The following is a 15,953-nucleotide window of genomic DNA, read 5'->3' as shown; positions in this document are numbered from 1 at the left end:
TCATTACATTCCTAGAAATAACAATGTTGTAGCCTATTGTCTTGCCTATTATACTATTTCTTCCCCAGCAAGTTTAACAATTCAAAAATCAGAATTTTTTATATTAATTAATATACTATTATTAGATAAATATATTATTAAATTAAATTAATTGATAAACCAACCCTACCCTCTCCAATCGACCCATTTCCCCCAAACCCCTCTCTCTCTCTACATCTCCTCTCTCTCATCGCTCTGTTCTCTCTCGCTGACCGCAACGATTGTTGCCGTCGCCATTGCCATCGCAATTACCAATACCGACGATCACCACCACTACAATCTGATGCAGATAAGGCAAAGAAATGGGGTTGGGAACTGCGTCGCTCGAAACCCGTCACCATCGCCGTTGCACAACGACGAACGATGCTACATACGGTGAAGATGCTGCCATGCCATGTCATTGCTTTCCCGATGATGGTTCTGACATTGGCTGTGGTAGCGAGGTGGTGGTGCTTAGGGTTTAGGTATGTTTTTCGGCGATAAACGAGGCTACGGAGACACTGTTTTTGGGGGTTGATTGGGTGATTTCTTCATTCTCTCATTTGCTTAGGTAGGTGTGTTTTCTATTAGTGATTATTGGTTGATGATGGCTGAGGCGATGATGGTGGTCGTTTTGGATCTATGGTTACTTTTGTGGTTCAAAACCAGTTATTTTGGTTTTGATTATAGATATGTGGTTTTTCGGTTGGTGGTGAAGGTGGTTTTTAGAGTGTTTTTTAGTTGATGATGACTGAGGCGACAGTGATAGTGGTGGTAGTAGTGTTTGCGATGGTAGTGGTGGTTGGCAGCACGACGGTGGCAATGGTGTGGTGGTGGTGGTTGGTGGTGTGGTACGAAAGTGTTTGTAATAAACTATTTGGGGGTTTGTAACCAATTGTCGAAAAGTGGTGGTGGTGATGGTGTTGTAGTGGTGGTGATGTCGACGATGGTGGCGATGAGCTGGTGGTCGAAATGGTGGTTGGTGGTTTGTGACCGATGAAATTAACCGTGACCAATAAATTTGATAATTTACAATGAATAAATGAGCTGTAACCAATAAAAGTTGATTCCGTGACCAATGAATAATCTGTGATCTATAAAAAAAAAATTACTCGCGACCCAAAAATAATATGTGACCTATGAAATTTTTTATTTTTGATCGAAAAAAAGTTGTGATCAATAAATTGATAAGTTTTGACTAAAAACTAATCGTGACCAATTAATCTAATAATTTGAAATGAATATATGAGTTGTGATCAATAAAAGTTTTGATTTTGTGACCTATAAATTTTTTGATTTGTGATCGAAAAATAAGTTTTGACTAATAAATTGATAAGTTGTGATTAGAAATTAATCCGTGACTAATTAATTTTTTGATTTGTGACCGATGAACAAACTGTGACCTATAAAAAATTTTATTCGTAATTGAAAAATAATATGTGACCTATAAAATTTGTGTTTGTGACTTATAATTTATTGAGTTGTGATCGAAAAATTAATCTGTGACCTATAAAATTTTTGATTCGTGATCGAAAAATAATATATGACCTATAAAATTTGTGTTTGTGACTTATAATTTATTGAGTTGTGATCGAAAAATTAATCTGTGACCTATAAAATTTTTGATTCGTGATCGAAAAATAATATATGACCTATAAAATTTGTGTTTGTGACTTATAATTTATTGAGTTGTGATCGAAAAATTAATCTGTGACCTATAAAATTTTTAATTCGTGATCGAAAAATAATATGTGACCTATAAAATCTGTGGTTGTGACCGAAAAATAAGTTGTGACCAATAATATGATAAGTCGTGACTAAAAATTAATCCGTGACTAATTATTTTTGGATTTGTGATCAATAAACAAACTGTGACTTACAAAATTTTTGAATTGTGATCGTAAAAAAATTTGTAACATAAAATTTTTGATTTGTGACCAAAAAATAATAAGTAACTAATTATATTGCTAATTAGTGACCAAATTGTATAGATTCGTGACCTAAATATATTTAATTAATAAAATAATTAATTAACTAATTAAATTATAAATAATTTTTAATAAAAATCTGATTTTAGAAATTTGAAACTTGTTTTCTTATTTTTGAAATGTGCCATAATTAATTTCTTAGTTATGAAATTTTCCCTAAATAGTTATAGCTGGTGTTCCAAAAATAAAATGGGCTGTGCTATATGGACAGGCCTTGTCCAAATAGGGGCCAATGTGGTGGGTCGCCACGTCGGCCCCTGTTTGGACACTTGTCCAAGAAGATTATTCCAAAATAAAATTCCAATAATTATGTGGATTATTCTTTTCAAAATAGACATTTTAGATAGTTATTTCAATTCACACAAATTTTTTGTTTAGCAAACTTATATTGTTATCTCCTTATGGTAAGATCAATTACCACCTATTAACATCGTTAATTATACCAATAATGTTATCTAACCTTAATGGTGATAGAAAACTACTCTATGAAGAAGAATGTAGTAGCTCTAATTAAATGTTGGAATATGGACCCATTTAATTCCATATAGTTAAGACTTATTCTATTTTCCAACTCACACCGGAGCTAGATATCACTACTCTAATTAGATATGAGACACACACACACACACACAAACAAAAAGACTTTGAAAATTGACTAAAAAATTATTATCAAAATTATTTAATAACTACATCTAATTCCAATAATAATGCTCGTAAATTTGTTAACCGCTTTTCTCAGATGTCGAGGCATTAACCTTGCACAAATGGCTCTCTTTTTTGTTTAGACTGGATTCGATATTAAATAGATTTGATTTATCGCAAGAATTTCAAGATCACAGGACTCTCAATATCTTTTCTTCAACTACCAATCTTTTTTGTGATATCTAACATAGCGTTCGGAAACGAGATGTGGCTCTTTCCATTACATTCCTAGAAATAAAAATATTGTGGGCCATTGTCTTGTATCTTATTCTGTTTCTTCTCAATATGTCGTCAATGTTTTTTTTGTAGTCCTTTCTTTATTTCTTGTGTGGTCACAACGAATCATTTGTGAAAGTTATATAATTCGATCCAAATAACATGTAGAGTGGGGCGGGGGGGGGGTGAATAGGTGTTTGCATGAAATTTACCAAATTTCAATTCATGATTGTAGTACAGTATGATTATTAATTAGTCCAATCCAATTCACATGCAATTTACCCTATGTTGAATTACCATAATATAATAAATTGCTGGAAAGTAAATAACACAAAGAATTTGATGACGGAGAAACCCCAAATTGGGTAAAACTCCGAGCACAAGCCAGTATGAATTCACTATAAACGAATAAAAATTACAGTATTGCCATACTAGACCAACACACGTTCTTTCTGACTTCCAATACTGCAATTTTCAAAACTCTCTTGGATTGCATGCTCCTGTACCAACTTCCAACTTTTGATCTTGTTTATCTCCTATGGGTTCCCTGAGAACTCTCCGTTCTCGAACGACCGGAACTCCAGTCACCTTCCTTAATCTTCAATCTCAAACAAATCCCTTGGAAGCTTTTTGATCTGGTGTTTGAATTTCAGATTTTAATGTTTTTCAATCCCCAAAATTAATGAAGAATGGATTGTATGTTTATGAAGGATGCAAGTGTTTTCTCTAATAGTCAATCCAAGTTTTTTTGTGAAACAGCACAGATATTTATTTGTGGGATATTTTGGATAGCTTGGAATAGTTGAAACTCTCGAAAAACGAAAATTAGAATTTTGCGGGAAAACTGTCACTCGAGTGATCGTCCAACGAAAAGCTAGCGACGGTCTTTCGCTCGAGCTAACGGCTAGCGATGTCCTCTCTACATGTGCCACTCGAACAATGTGTTGGCAAGAATCAAGCGAAAATATGGCGATATTTCCTTCCTTGTTTTGAAATTAAACCCTAACCTACCAACACTTTTTACACAATATTGCACATGACTCCTCGACTTTGGCATTGTTTCAATTTGATCCTTTTTGTTCGCAGAAATGCCAATTACAATTACCTAACAATTTGAATGAAAGGTTTTTATTTGGTGTTAAAAAAATTCCAACAGATAATTCTTTTATCCGTACACACTTTGGAGACTGATCCCAATACATTCAAATCTCAATTTAACCAACTCATTATATCATTGTCATCTCCTCATGACATGTATTAATTGCCACCTAATTAACGTCATTAATTTGACGTTAGTCCTACATACAAGTACCTAAAATTTGGCTAAAATGTTGTTATAAAAATCATTTAATAAGCTCATTTAATTCCAATAACTATGGTAGTACGTTTGTTAGCCGATTTCCTCTGAAAGATGCAGAGGCATTAAACTCGTATAGACTATGGCTTTGTTTGATTCTCATTTTCTCTAAAATATATTTTTCTCTCTCTTCTTTTCAACTACACATTTTTTATTAAAATAATATTACACGTAAATAAAAAACTTTTCCTTATTTTTTAACCACACATTTTACATCAGTCTACCATTATAAAATGTATTTTTTTCATAAAAATGAGGCTCATACACCCTCTAATGAGGAGAAATATGATATGTTGCAAATAGCAGAAGGCTCACGACTCTCAGTAACTTTGCTACCACTACCCATTTTTATGATATATTAACATTGCTTTTGGAGATGATATGTGGCTCGTGTCATTACATTCTTAGAAATAGCAATATTGTCGCCTATTATCTTGTCTCTTCTACTATTTCTTCCCCAATATGTCATCGTTGGTTGAAATTTAGTCATTTCTTTATTTTTTTATGTGATCGCGGTAATCTAGTCCAATAAAAAGTTACTATATGGTGTTTCGATAATAAAATTTCAAAAATTATTAGGATTACGCTTTTCGAAATAGACACGTTGAAGACTTATTTCAATTCACACGAATAATTAGTTAGCAAAATTTCTTACATCGTTATCCCCTTACATTAAGGATTTATTACCACCTAATCATATCATTAGTTAAATGAATAATGTTATCTAGCCTTAGTGATACTAAAATACTATTCTAGGTCGAACAATGTTCCATGTCCAATTAAATGTTGGAATATTGACCTAATTAATTCCATTTAATTAGACTTATCATATTTAGCATCTGACACCACTGAATCTAGATATCATTACCTTAATGAGACCAACACAAAAACTCTTTCAAAGTTGACTAAAAATTCATTGTGAAAATTATTTAATATTTCGTATGTTTGCTTGTTGGTTTTATCGGAAATATATTAAGGTATTAACCTTGCTCAAAGGGCTCTCTTTGCTCTTTAGACAATGTCAATATAATAAGACTGAATGTGATGTGTTGCGAGTAGTCCAAGGTCACACGACACTTATTATCTCTGCTTCAATTACCCATATAATAAGACTGAATGTGATAGTAATCAGTATCTAATGAATTCAAGTCCTACATTTTATATATCCATACGATTGGGTCCTTGGGTTTCTGACTTCTTATTTTTCGAATGGCAACAAAAAATCTTCATTGTATGTGGGCCTTTCCAAGTCGTGATTATTTGAACTGGTTGTTCGTTGTTCAAGAATTTTTATTCAGACAGTTCATACCGTTCATACCTAGTGTTTGGTGCTACAATTACGAAGCTTTCTAAATGGACACTTTGGAGACTGATTCCGATGTTCACAAATCTTAATTTAGCCAACTTATTATTATATCGTTGTACTTTTCTGGCCACATGTATTAGTTGTCACCTAATTAATGCCATTAATTTGCCATGAGACCTATCAAAAAACTACCTAAAATTGGCTAAAAAATGATGTCAAAACCATTTAATAAGCTCATTTAGTTCCAATAAATATGGTCGTAGGTTTGTTAACCGCTTTTCTTCCGAAAATGCTGAGCATTAAACATGCATAGTTTACTGTGGCTTTATTATTTATAAGGCGGAATATGATATGTTGCAAATAGCTTAAAGCTCACGACCCTAAGTGATGTAGAACTGATTATTGAACTAGTCGAAGAAGAATTGTATCGAAATAGGGAAAAAATAATAGTACAAGAGAATATCCTAACTCCAATCTGAGACCATAATACCATTTCGAAAAGAGAACAATGAGACGAATAAAGCACACGGCTATGTTATGACATATGATCAATTTCGACCATCTGAGTTCGTTTCAAACTCGAAAACTACTTTTAGACATTTTAATGATATTTCTATCATTTAGTTTATTTAAACTTCATTTTCATTCATTTTAGTCAGCTTAAACTAGGTTTTCATATATACTCTTATAAATAAGTGTAACGCCCCGAAATCTAATTAATTTTTTTATTTTTTTAAAAATAGACTCAAAATGTTAACAAAAATCTTCTTTATCTAATTTAAGCAGCAATTCACTTTTTTTTTTTTTTTTTTAAATTTGATTGGTAAATCGATAACAATAAACTAATAGTGTAAGTGAAAATTTTCATATTAAAAAAATCTTGAAATACTGCGATTTCAAACCATCAATTAAAATTTAACATAGAATATCAAATACTCGAACACTAAAAAAAAATTAAATAACGTGCATAAAATTTAGCATAAAGATGTTCTTTAAATTTTTTTTTTTGCAAATTACCATTTCTATAATTTTTACTTAGCGACCCCATAAGTATCACTCGAACAATCTGCTACGCATCCACACAAGCTGTTCTAATCTAAAAAGTTATTGTAAAAGTGAGTATTTTAAAACATTCAGTAAAAATACGTGTATATTTTTATTAACATGTTATAAATATAAAATAACATAACGTATCGATATTTCTTATATTTAGAGCAAGCTGATTGCGATATTTAATAGCTCAATGAATTTTTTAAGAATTCCTATATTCCATAGAATTTACATATTTGACCAAACTATTCATCCTATAGGATTTAATATAGAAATCGACCCGGAGGTCTTATAATATTTCGTGCCAAAATTTACATAAACATCAAAAAATAAGAAATTATCATTTTGCACTATGTATTCTTACCTCAATTTGATACCAAATAAATTTGAAAATATGATTGTAAAATAATAGTAAAGGGAATTATTTCCAATATTGTGTGCGTGCATCAATGTAGCAAATGAAGTTTCTATTCTAGAAGAAAATTCTAACTTGACTAATACATATAAAATAATGCTATCTGTACACTTCGATATACACACAACCTTACACCCTCTCATATGAAGGAGAGTCTAGGAAGTGTAATATCGTGTATAAACGATTATGTATACGTAGCATTATCCTTACATATATATAATTCACACACATACCCATAACTCCAAGTGAATCAAATGAGTTTCGGTTTAATTATTCAATTTCAAATGTATTTGATATAATTTAAGAGTTTATGGGATTAATTAAATTAATTATTATCAAAACTGATGAATTTAATTATGTTTAATTTATTAAATTATAATATTCATTTTCATATTCCAAGTAGCCGTGCCTGCGACAGATTTTTTTAATATTTAATTATTTTATTGTTAATAAAATATAGGAAAAGTTTTTCTTTCTATTAAGATAATTCGGATATAAATAGTTCAAAATTATTTTTTCTTGAGCCCAATTTATGTTGTTTAACACAAGCTACGAAACGAGTATAATATATTTTATTAACTTCTATAATATTTAAATAGTTGACCCCAAATAAAGTTACGTAAATTCTATAAAACTATGCAAAAGAAAATAAATCATTTATGCAAATAGGTGGGCTAAACTTATCACTTAATACCTTTGAACTTTAGCGTGACAACCAGGCTAGACCCATATGAAAATAGCAAGAAAATTCAAGGTGTTACAATAAGGGGTTATTTCGTTGTTTTATTTATCTTTTCATTAATAAAATTCGTGAATTTATTCTCCTTATAATTAGGTTGATTTCAAATTTCGTGTTCTTAAGGTTTTCACTTAAATTGCTTATTTCACACTGCGTCGGGTGGTATCAGAGTCAGGTTTTTCCATCTTTATATTATTGGTTCATAACCATGGGTGACATACCAATTTGAGGTAACAATTGACGGTTTGATGATTTTACTACTCAAATCGAAGAGATTCATGTTTCTGAAATGTGTTGGAAACAATGGGCAGAATGAACAATAGACAATCAACAATGAATGAATCGTTGAGCCTGTAGTTCGGTGCTAAAATAATAGGAAGCGTGCAGTAGAAGATAGCGAATCAGAGTCAGAGGAGGAGTTTGAAGTGCCACCATGTAATCGGAATCATCAAAATCAAAATACCTTTGATGATTTTCGGATTAAAGCAGATATTCCCCCGCTCTTTAGTAACATAAAGGTCGAAAACTTCTTAAATTGGTTGGTAAAGGTCGACAGATTTTTTGAAATTATAAATGTTTCGTAGGACAAGATAGTTAAGATGATAGCATTTCATTAGAAATCTACACTAGCAGTATGGTGAGATCAATTACTGAATGCTCAGAGATAGGAAAATAGTCAAATTCAAGCTTGGAGAAAGATGAAGCGGTCTATGATGGACCCATTTCTACCTACAGATTATGAACAGATTTTATATCTTATGTATATGGGATGCACGTAGGGTAATTAGACATTATCAGGCTACACTAATGAACTTATGCGATTGGCAGGCGAAACTATGTGTTAGAATCTGAAAATCAAAGGATAGCTAGATACAGTGGCGGATCTAAATGGTGACAAGCTAGGGGATTTGCCAGAACCGCCTGGAGCCATTTTTTTTGTTGGCAATAAATTAAAGTTTTAGGTTATATTTTTGGTATTCAATTTATTTTCAAGTAATTTGTATGGCTCACTTAGTCAGCCGCTGAATGTGCACGGTGGAGGTCTCGGGTTCGAACTTTTTTAACCAACAAACTATTGTGCAATAATATTTTAATATAACAATTTTTGCCAAAATTGAAGAGAGTGGGGGACCAATCAAAAATTTAACTTGTGACATTTTCTTAGATATAGTAGGATCTTCACCACTATGACACCCATCAATTACTTGCAATAAGCTTAAGAAAATAATATTTTTTAGGTTCTATCTATTGTAATGCGAGTGCAGTCATAAAGATTCGAATCCGCGCTCTTCCTTTAAAATAAACAAAGCTTGGCAATAATGTCATTAGATGAGTTCGTTTATTCTTATAACATAATTACATATGTTCAATTTGAACAAACAAATTGTTAAAATTTAAACTTTAGGCCTTATTTGATTCCTATATTTTTTTTTCAAATACATTTTTTTATCTCTTTTTTCAACCACATGTTCATCAAAAAATAATATTACACGCAGATTCAATTTTTTTTATTTTTAGCCACATATTCTTCATCAAATCACTATTACAAAATCCTTTTTTTATTTGTGCAAAAAATTAGTATCAAACAAACTCTTAATATTTTATTGCGATCGACGGTAGACAGTCAACGACCCGCTCGTGCTGACTCAAACTCCTAGATTCACCCCTGACTAGATATACCAGTGGTTTGACAGTGACTATTTAAGATAAAAATTTGGTTGCAGAATATTTGAATGTTCAGGAAGCCATTAACATGGCGATGAAAGCTCATATGATGAAAGTTGGTAAGAGGGCAATTTCGTATAGGAGGCTTCCACTTGTCAAAACATCATTTTCCATTCATTCTAACAAAGAAAAGACCCCGCTGCAAACTTCAGCCAATCCTAACAAAAGTAATATTGTACAATTGTGGTCGATTTGGAAACAAAAGTCAGTCATGAGGTACACTTCAGAATGCAAGTTCGTATGTTAAGCTCATGGGAGATATTTGTTATAGATGTTACGAGCCTGGGCATTGTTCCAATACATGTCCTCAAAGAAAACAGGTCAATTTGGTGTAACTGGAGATAGTGGTGGAGAAAAAAGATATTGAAGTGGAAGATAAGCATGCAGGAGTAGAGTTTGCTATTTAGGAAGGTGTAGAAAGGCTCGTTTTGGTATTGTAGTGGATCTTTTTGTCGCTTAAGGAGGAGGGTCATTGTCATTTCATTTTTCACTCACTTTGTTCTATCAAGAATAAAGTATGTGAAATGATTGTAAACAACAGAAGCTGTGCAAACATTGTGTTGAAAAGGTTGGTAAATTTGTTGAAATTACCAACTAAGAACTATCCTAAACCTTATTCTCTTGGTTGGGTGAAGATAGGCCCTTCTGTTATGGTTGCTAAGACGTGCAAAGTACCTGTTTCCATCGGTAAACATTATAAGGATGAAATTATGCATGACGTCATAGTTATGAATGCTTGCCATATTTTATTGGGTCGCCCATGGCAGTTCGATATAGATTCAATTCTCAAAGGGCATGATAATGTGGTACTCTTTTCATGGGACAGTCATAAGATCACTATGGTTCCTCTTAAACAGGCAAAGGAGTCTACTCAACAATGAATTGAAAGTTTCCTTATCCTTACAAGTAATGAAAGGAGAATGTACACTTTGTAAGAGAATCTGATTACTTTTATTCAGTTCTAGTTAACGGGCTTTTTACAGTAAATAGTAAAGATGTGGGTGTTCTATTTGAGGTGTAAGAAATATTGACAGAATATGAAGATTTGGTTTTCGATGAATTGTCGAATGAGTTACCTCATATGAGAAATATTCATCACCGGCTTGATTTGGTACTTGGGGCTAGCCTTCCAAACTTTCCTTGTTATCGAATGAGCCCAAAAGAGAATGAGATTCTGAAGGAGCAAATTCATGAGCTGCCGAGGAAAGAATTCATAATGAAAAGTATGGTTTAGTGTGCAGTGTCTGTCCTTCTAGTGGTGGCATATGTATGTTGACGATCGTGCCATCAACAAGATAACAGTAAAGTACTTCTTTTCCATTTCACGGTTAGACGACATGTTAGATATGTTTAAATGTTCTAAGGTCTTTTCCAAAATAGACATTCGCAGTGGCTATCACCAGATCCATATCAAACTTGGGCACAAATGGAAGATTCAAGAGTAAGGATGGACTTCACGAATTGTTGGTGATGCCATTCGGACTTTCAAATGCTCTAAGCACCTTCACGAGGGTGATAAACTAGGTTCTTCGTCCTTTTATTGGGTCTTTTGTTGTGATCTATTTCGATGATATACTTATTTACAACAGGTCCAAGAAGGATCAAATAAGTGTATTTTATATATTCATTCAAAATCTAAAATAGTGATATTTAGTTGTTATTTTGATGAAATATATCCTAAATTTTTATATTTTGTATTAAATAGGTAAAACTCAATGGTTGAACAAGAAAGGGAAAATCCTAAAAAAGATGAAATCCAAAAGATAGGGACCAAGTTGCAATAATCTAATAATTGAATTGGACCATGAATTGAAGATTGAAGATGCTAAGGGTTCAATTGGATGCACTTTGAAGCTAAGAGGATGAAAATATAGGTTAAGAGGAAAAAGACAATGTGTAAAATTTCGGGGATCGAAATGTGAAGGAACGAAAGAAGTAGCGAAAAACTGCACTATGCGGTCACATAGTGCATTTGGTCATGTGGTCGCAAAGTGCTATGTAGGAAAAAATGTGATGTCAATCCTTGAACTATGCGATTGCATACCTTTTAACTATGTGGTCGCATAGTAATGAGATCCAGCCGAATCTCAATTTTCTTTATACGATTAAAACTTAATTTGATAAGATTTTGGATGATATCTTTGACCTAGACTCGAATCATATAAATATCATAATGTCTCCTACACCTAGTTAGAGCCTTTTTTCATGCAAAAAAAAAATATATATACAATTCAAGAACATCAATATTCTTAGAGAAATCCATTGGAAGAACAGGGCAAATTCATATTTGTGAGAGGTTTTAATTGTGGAATTGCAAGAAGATTATCGAGTAGAGTTCATACAAAAAAAAATTGACACAAAGATTTAGAGAAAAATTCAAGAGATATCAAGAATTCATCGAAGTTGTTCAAGAATTCAAGATTTATCCTCAATCATTCAATTTACAAGTGATGTTTATTAACTTCAAATGATTTCTTGTAATTTCATTATGCTAGGCTAGATTTTAACATTGATAGGATAAGATGAACCATTGTTATGATATTTTTAGTTTGAATAATTAGTTTGATGTTAGTTTATTTGAGTGTTTGGATGTTTGTTATGGTTTAGCTTGCTTTTCAATTAACTGGCTATTAGTTGAATTGTTCGTGAATTTTATTATCATCAAGAAAGATAATAGAACCTTTGGCATGTAGTAATAAGTATTGTAAGGTTCGATGGAGGATAGAGATATACCCCCTATGTTTCACATGGTTTTTATAGATATTCTAGTTCACTTAACGCTCTCTTGCATGTCGGGATCTTTCATAGTGATATAGAAAGGTTATATGTAGAATTAAATTTAATTGCTATTGAGAGAAGCTTTTAAATAAATTAGGAATATTGACCAACTTGTATGATATCAATCTGTTACTTTAATTGTTGGACTAAAAATAGAATAACAATAGGGATTCTACATCTTAGCAATACATCTCACAAATTTGATAAATTTTTACTTTATTTTCTAGTTAGTTCACAAATTAGACATAGATTTATTATAGCTCAATGTTGCTATTCGATTAAAGGTATTAATAGCTTTAATCCAATCAAACATATAGTTCTCGTAGGTTTGACACTTAATTTACCACATATTACTTGATCATGATCCTGTGTACTTGCGAGTTTTCAAACAGTCAAATCACCTAGTTCAGTTGAAGAAAAATCATTTATACATAAACTTGAAGAAGTGTACTTTTTGTACACATAAGCTAAGCTTTGTGGTTGGTGAAGATAGTATGCATGAGGATGAATAGACGACAAAAGCAATCAAAGATTGGCCTACACCAAAATCAGTTTTTGAAGTAAAGAGTTTACATGATTTCGCAACTTTTTATAGGCAATTTATCAAAACATTTTAGCACTATTGTAGAATCATTCACAGATTGTTTGAAGAAAGTGAGATTCAGTTGGGGAGAGAAGCAAGCTAAGGGCTTTCCTTTCATCAAAGAAAAGTTGTGCACCGGTCAAATACTAGCTTTTCCAAGCTTCAAGAAATCTTTGAGGTGGAGTGTGATACTAGTGGTGTAGGTGATGGGGCTATCATTTCTTAAAAGAAGAGACCCGTGGCTTTCTTTTCAGAAAAGATGAGTGATGTTAGGCAGAAATGGAGTACCTATGAGCAAAAATTTTATGCAGTTGTGAGAGCTTTGAAGCAATTGAAACTCTACCTTGTACATAATGAGTTTGTGTTGTTCACTTATCTCCAAACCTTGAAGTTTATTTATAGTCAGAAATATCTTAGTTGGATATATGCTCGATGGGTGGCTTTTCTCCAGAAATTTTCTTTTGAGATTAAACATAAATCTAGAAGTACAAATAGAGTTGCAGATGTCTTGAGTCAAAAAGCTTCTTTATTGGTCACATTATCACAGGAAATTATTAGGTTTGATTACTTGAAAGAATTCTATGCAGATAATCCTGACTTTAAGGAGGTTTGGAGCAAGTGTATGAATCGATAATCAATGATGAATTTTTATATTAGTGATGGGTATTTGTTCAAAAGCAACCAGCTTTGTATTCTTATTTCATCTTTACGTGAAAAGTTTATTTGAGATCTACATGGTAGAGGTCTAAGTAGACACTTTGGTCATGACAAGATAATAACCAATTTGGAGGTTAGGTATTATTAGCCACAGTTGAAGTGAGATGTTGGAGTTATAGTCAGAAAATGTTATACTTGTCGGCGTTAAAGGGTCAAGTGCAAAATACCGGATTGTATATGCCACATCCTGTCCATCAAGGCATATGGCAAAATCTTGCTATGGATTTTGTTTTTTGGATTACCTCGTACTCAATAGGCATAGATTTTGTTTTTGTGGTTGTTAACAGGTTCTGCAAAATGGCTCATTTTATAGTTTGTCGGAAGACTTTAGATGCTTCGAGATTGCCAAACTTTTTCAAATAGGTTGTTAAATTGCATGGAGTTCCCAAGTCAATCACATTAGATCGGGATATAAAGTTTTTGGGGGCACTTTTAGTTTATATTATGAAAGTTGTTTGGAACCAATTTGAATCGAACCAACACTTTCCATCCTCAAACTGATGGACAAACCGAGGTCACTAACCGTACCCTTGGAAGTATACTTAGAAGTGTTTTAGAGATAAGTCTAGACAGTGGGATCTTGTACTGTCTCATGTAGAGTTTGTATACAACAGCGTAATTCATACGACTACAAGCAGGTCCTCATTTGCTATTGTGTATAAAGAGGTTTCTTACCATATGTTTGATTTATTGAAGTTGTCCAAAGTTATCAGTAAAAGTGTTGCTGCTAAACATCTAACAAAAGAGGTGTTAATAGTCTATGAAACAGATAGTCAAGAAGACTATTACAACATATAAGGCAACAGTAGATTCACATCGACATGATAGACAATTTTAGGAAGGAAATTTAGTAATGGTATTTCTGAGAAATGAGATATGTCCTATTAGTACTTATAACAAGCTAAAACTGAGAAAGTATCGGCCTTTCAAAGTACTTAAGTGAATTAACAACAATGTCTACATTATTGTTTTGTAAGCTTTTATGGGTATCGTTAGTACATTTAATGTTGCAGGCCTATATGAGTTCCATGAAGATTATAAGTCTCTTTATCCATATTATAACTCGAGGTTGAGTTCTTCGGAGTGATTGATGTAGAACAAATTGTTGAATGGATTGGAGAAGAATTGGATCGCAATGAAAAAAGGTAATAGTGTTGAGAGAGCATTCAAACTTCGATTTGGGCCAATAATACAATTCCAAAAAGAGAATGACGAAACGAGTAAAACTCATGGCTTTGTCGTAACATACGATGGATTTCGGTCATCTGAGTTCATTTAGGGCTTGAAAATTGCTTTTAAAGTTTTACTGCTATTTCTATCATTTAGCTTATTTTGGATCTTTTCAATTTTAATTTGTTTAAACTTTGTTTTCATTAATTTTAATCATTTTAAACTAAGTTTTTATGTAAACCTTATAAGTAAGATGTTATTTCGTTGTTTTAATAATCTTTTCATTAATAAAATTCGTGAGTTTATTTTCTTCATAATTTGATGGATTCCAAATTTCATATTCTTAAGATTTTTGTTTGAATTCCTTGTTTCGTGTTGTGTCACTAAGTAACTTTGCAAAATATTGTCAATTTTATCCCGCAAATGGACGAATCGTAACAAATAGTAAAGTGGCCCTTTTGAGTCCGAATTATCGTCCCCACGAGAACTAAACTTTAAAACTCAATTTATTATTTCTAACTTTTATTTAACGAAAATAAACGAGAACAATGATTAAAAGTAGTTTTTATTCTAACTACTTAAAAGTTCGTGAGTGCAATAGAAAATGAGTGAGAATTCAAATAATAAATGAGTATTAGGGCGGAACAACTTCACCTATTGGTCACATTTATTTCTAATATCGAGATTCATAAAATCTAAAGTAATGTTCGGTCGAATTCTTCTACGGTATTCAATTTACCCTCTCTCGAATTCTCATTCAGCCTATTTAAATAATTCACCTCCATATCTCTCTGCGAATCAACATTATTTAAACGAAATAACAATTCTAAGAATTCCTATATGACCGCAGTAATTAATATATGTATCTCTACACGTTCTATTAATTTACCGAATTTTAATATGTGGTCTAAACAAGAATCCACATCTATTCGTAATTATTGTTCACGAAATCATTGAATAATTGGCTAGAAAATTCAAAGCATTGAGAACGTGATTAAAACCCGCACATATAATCATAAAGAACAATACTCTCAAATAAAATATATAAAGAGTCTCAAATAGATTACATTGTTTGCCTTAACAAAGGATTTAACTACGCATAATGAAAGAAGATAAATAACAAATTGTCTTAGAGTAATTACTCGATTTAAAATTAAATATATAGTAGAAAAAGTAGATTTTGCACCAA

Source organism: Olea europaea, unplaced genomic scaffold (genome assembly GCF_002742605.1).
Source record: "Olea europaea var. sylvestris unplaced genomic scaffold, O_europaea_v1 scaffold2382, whole genome shotgun sequence".
In the NCBI taxonomy this organism is placed as follows: Eukaryota; Viridiplantae; Streptophyta; class Magnoliopsida; order Lamiales; family Oleaceae; genus Olea; species Olea europaea.
This window is presented reverse-complemented; position numbering follows the sequence as displayed.